At 52.5% G+C, this 4,876-nt stretch overlaps 1 long non-coding RNA gene across 1 annotated transcript; it reads left to right on the top strand.

Moving 5' to 3' along the window:
• Positions 1–3,021: 3,021 nt before the first annotated feature.
• On the top strand, positions 3,022–4,668 carry LOC123117242 (uncharacterized). The gene is made up of 4 exons (XR_006457317.1): positions 3,022–3,279; positions 3,392–3,739; positions 3,825–4,081; positions 4,204–4,668. It is a non-coding gene; the product is annotated as an uncharacterized lncRNA (long non-coding RNA).
• The last annotated feature ends 208 nt before the right edge of the window (positions 4,669–4,876 follow it).

Raw genomic sequence — 4,876 nt, 5'->3', positions numbered from 1 at the left:
GCTGGCGAGAGTCCACGTGTCCACATTTGCATTAATGAAAATTAAAAACAAACTAAACTACGAGGAGGAGCATTGCCCTAGGGGTCGTCATTGTCGTCCTTGGGGTCCATGAGGTCGATGAGCATCGGCGCATGACCGGCTCAGGGGAACGCTGTGTTCCAGAGGGTGTTCATGTCGGGCCGGGGTTGTGCCACCGCGGGGGGCTGTGCCGCCGCGGCCTGGCACACCTTCTCCTTGGTCTTGCGCTGCTCGTCCTCGGTGTTGCGCTCGAGCATCTCGAGGTACTCGCCATGGCGGCGCTCCTCGGCCAGCCGTCGCTGGCGCCAGTGCTCGAGGTACGCCGCCTCCTCTGCCGGCATCGCCCCCATCCAGACCGTGACATGCTGACCCACTCGTGCACTATTCCTATCCAGGAGCAGCGCTCGATGGGGGAAGGCTCTGGCTCCGGCCCCGGCTTTGACAGGGGATGGAGGGGCCACCGGCGGTAGGACGCAGTTGTCCGTTGTGGAGAGGGCCATGGCCGCCTCATACGCCGCCTCCTCTTCCTCGACCGCCTCCACCCTTCGTCGCTCGTCCTCCTCGCTCTCACGGTAAACCGCCGCAACGGCCGCCTGGTAGGCGGCCTCCGCCTCCCTGGTCCTCCTCGCGGTCGACGAGTGGCGGTGGCGGCACACTGCGGTCGACTTCGTGAACGCCGCGTCGCCTCGCCTCCTCGTGCTCGAAGGCGAACCATCGAGCCCAATTGGGTGAGTTGGTTGTGTAGGTGGGGTCGTGGCGCTGCTCCGGCGTCAGGAGCACCCGCCGATGCCGCACCTCCTCCACGTGCGCCCTAGCTGACCGCGGCACCGCCGGCACTGGGATCCTCTTCGGATCCAGGTGCTAGTCGTGCGGCAGGGTGGCGTCGGGGTACGGGAGGGGCATGCGGTGCTACCAGTGCCACTCCGCTGGTGCACTGGCACATTGACACACTGCCTCGGCCAGCGAGCTGGCACCGGCGGAGGCGGGAGGAACTCCGAGGGAAAAGGAATGCGGGGGCCTTGCCCTTGGCCTTGCTGCTGCCGGCGCCGGAGAAGAGCACCATCTGGCTTCGCTGGGGTGGCTAGGGTTTTCCGGCCACGGGGGAGTAGAGTGTGGCTAGATGGGGACGGGGGCTGGCTTCAAGCGGATGAGGACGGCCCCGCCGCACGGACGGCTTAAAAAAGAACGACCGCCGTCGCTGATGCATGGGCCTGAGGTCATAAATTAAGCTGACCAGGAAGGCCTCGGGCATTTGGACGACCGCCAGATGGGGACACGACGGACACCGAGAAGGTGTGCGTGGCGTCCGTTCTGCGTCCGCGCCGAGCATTTGGGGCGCAAATTTGGGCCGCAAATGCGTAGGCGCGGACGCCAAGCGGACTCGATTAGGGTTTGGGACGGCGCGTTGGGCCTCCTCTTTTGTCCGCACTAACCCAAACGGACGACGACAGACGAAATGGGTCGCCCCATTGGAGTTGCTCTAAAGACCTAGCTAGGGGAATCCCTCTTTCACTAATCAAACATCCCCTTGAATTTTAGGGTCGGCCCCACGTTCCAACTAAGATCCAATTAAGAACTGCCACCTAATCCGGTAAGCCCTCTGATCACGTAATATTTCACAGGCACGGTGTAGCAAAACTCTTAACTATACAAAATAAAATACTCCACTAAAGTACAAGTACTCTCTCTTAACTTTTCTTTCCACTAAATCTTGTGAAGGGGAGCTGTCCTAAATTCTGTTTTTTTTTGCGGGCAAAAGAGAGAGCTTTATTCATATAAGAGCATCCCGAGGATAGTCAGCCAAGAGGCTGGTCAGTAGGAAACTCGGTGTTTCATCAAGCCAGCTCTCGGTCGCTTTCGATGTGCAAGCACGCTTCACACAAAGATGTGCCGGAAGGTTCGCTGACCTGTTTACATTCTGAATAACAAAGAAAAAAAAATTATTACTGAATTTTTGTAGGGGTGCTTTCTAACCTCCTTTTGGGTTTATGTCAAGCGGGATCGGTGCAGTTGTTCCGTTGGCACTTGCAGCGACAGCACAGCGCCTACTCCCTACCCTAACCCATGTAGCTCAACCAACACACCCACCCCACCACATGATGCGCTGCGTCGACAGAAAACACCAGCCACGGCCGCCATCAGACGTCAACTCAACCAACACAACCGAGCGTGCCGATCGGAACCTTGGAAACCTTTAGCGGAGAATCGGTTGACAATGAGGCACGCTAGCCTAGCCAGCTTCAATTTGAACAAAGTAGTGGCATTATCTGTCTCTGCCCCGTCGTGTTGAGGGTAAAAAAATGAACACATCTCAGTATCTATTCTTGATGAGACGCCGGTGGCGGTCATGAGTCGCCACCTCTTGATCTTATCTTTAGAGGGAGATATATGTGGATCAACAAGAACAATGTCCTAATTTCTTTATAAACAAATGCATTGCATTGTGTGTGTGTGTGTGTATCCCAGCTCACTTTCTTCTTTGATTTTCCACAGAACCGGAACAACATAATTTAATTTCTCCAAGAATGCATTGCATTGCGTCAGTCACCCGTGAGGCCGCGACACAGCAGTAATGACGCACCAAAAGTTTCAAAAAAAAAAAAAGAACTACTACGCAGCCGATGCATGCCAGCCAAACACTGCACGATCCTTGATCTAGCGGTGGGCCTGCATTTTGTTCAACGCTGGGACGGTTGGATCAGTACTATCGTCCACAAATCGTCCAAGGCATGTCGTGTGTATAGCAACACTCAAAAAAAAAAGCAGTGGAAAACGCATCCTGTAAAGAGGCTTGTGGCCGAAAATTCAATGGCGTGCTCGTCCGCGCCTGCTCACGGTATCTTGGAGCGTTGTTTTGCGATGGGATCTGGGATAGTCGCCGTAGTCAAGGCGTATACACGGGATAGTTAATGCTTACGGTTGGGACGGAGTCGTGACCGCTTGTTAGGTGAGGGTGGACGGACGTAGGTGCAAACGGCAAGAGAAAACGGTGGCATCCGGGTCGGCCCACCATCTACATTAACTGCGGACCCGGTGAGCGTGGTCGATCAATATTAACAAATCCTGGCGCCCTGTTCAGCCGATCCACAAATCGGAATAGAGGAAACCTTAACCGGCGACGATGGCAAACCCGAATCAAGGTGAGGATCCGCCGGCGCTGCCAATCGTCCCTGCCCGGACCGCGGCAGGAAGGTAGTCACGTACGTAGCTCGCCGCGGGCAGTACGCAGGCGAACGTTTCTACAAGTGCCGTAATTACAATGTAAGGGGGATTTGTTCGTTTTTGGGAGAGTTTTCTTTCTCGCAATCCCTTGTCGATTTGATTTGTTCATCATCTCACCCTCCTAGCATCTTTTTCTTTTAATCCACGGTAGCCATCGGCTGGTGGATGTGATTTCTACAGGTGGCAAGAAGCCTACGCCGACCACCTCGCCTGAGATCCACAGGCGAAAATCCAGGCGGCGCAGGCAAGTTAGTCAAGGGGGTCAAGGTCTGCAGGCGCCGCTCGGGTCGGAGGAGCAGCAGAACGTGGTGCCTGGGGGATCTCAGTTCGCTTGGTCCGCGAGCGGAGCTGCAGGATACATGGTCGCGACGCCTCCAATGGCGGGTCGGCAGGGGAGCACGGCATGGATGCTCAGTCCATAAATCTGGTGATGTCAGTGGCTAAGTCTGTTCATATCCAACTTGCAAATGCAGTTCATGACATCACCGCATGCGAGAAGGTATGAGGTGTATCTGTTCGTCTATGGTAGGTAGATTTTTTGTGTTCATGAGAGATTTGTTAGAAGGTTTCTTTGTTTGCTGCAGTCTTTTGTCCCTGTGATACTAGATCATGGGTGGGCTGCATACATGTGGGACATGCTGAGAAAGGAAATTCATGTCCTGGATCCATTGTGTGCACAAGTTGCTGGAGCTGAGCAACGTCATATGACCCATTAGGAGGCTGTTTCACAGATTCACACAGCATTATTCAGTTGTCTTAATGAGTTCTTCACGAAATGGCGTTGTTCAGCTGAGAAGTGGAAGAGCAAGTTCCCCAGAATAACACGTGATGTTTTCACAAGGTAGAAGGGAATATCTAGTCGGCACGTTTGTGATTTCCCTAAGCCTTATGGAAAAACAAGATATGCTTTTGTTTTTTGATGACCATGTGAAATGTTTTCCTTTTTCGCTTTTTTGTTTCCAGGGATGAGTCTGGAGTGTGTATGCTTCATGCAATCCGGCAGTACGACGGGAACAAGATGATGTGACCGCTGACAAGGGAAATATTTGTGTTTTTGTCCATTTGAGAATCCCACTTCATAAATCTGAAATCGATCGAAATTTTATGAGGTGATATTTTTCGTGATGCTTATGGCCACCTTTTCTTTTTTAGTTATGCAGAAAAATCTGTCCACTTTTAGGAAAACAGTTGTTTCCGAGGTTTTTCGACAGCGCGATGAGCACGGGAATTGCGTGGCTGATGATGTGTTGCGGACTGCCCTCGAAGAATCGGAGGACTGAATGTTCAGTTACAACATGATAAATGAACTGATCATGCCCTTTTTTTCAAGCAAAATGTTTGATGGTGTTTGTCTGGTATGAATTGTCTGTGGGCATGATCACATCTGGACACTTTTAAAAATAAAGTTATGTCCCTTTGCTTTGCCAATACAGCAGAATGTGACCAAGTACGAAGTTGTGGATTTTTCTAAAATGACTTTCCTAGATGGCAGTTTTTATTATGCATGAAGAACTTGTGCTTTTGGTATGACGGCACCCCTCCCCCCGCCACTGTTGCCATGCCTGTTTGTATCCCTTTTTTTTACTGCAGGAAACATGGCTTCCACATGTTTTTACATCCAGAAAATTCATGCCGG

The sequence above is a fragment of the Triticum aestivum genome, chromosome 5B, assembly GCF_018294505.1.
Source record: "Triticum aestivum cultivar Chinese Spring chromosome 5B, IWGSC CS RefSeq v2.1, whole genome shotgun sequence".
In the NCBI taxonomy this organism is placed as follows: domain Eukaryota; kingdom Viridiplantae; phylum Streptophyta; class Magnoliopsida; order Poales; family Poaceae; genus Triticum; species Triticum aestivum.
Note: the sequence above shows the minus strand (reverse complement) of the source record. Positions and strands in the feature narration are given on the sequence as shown.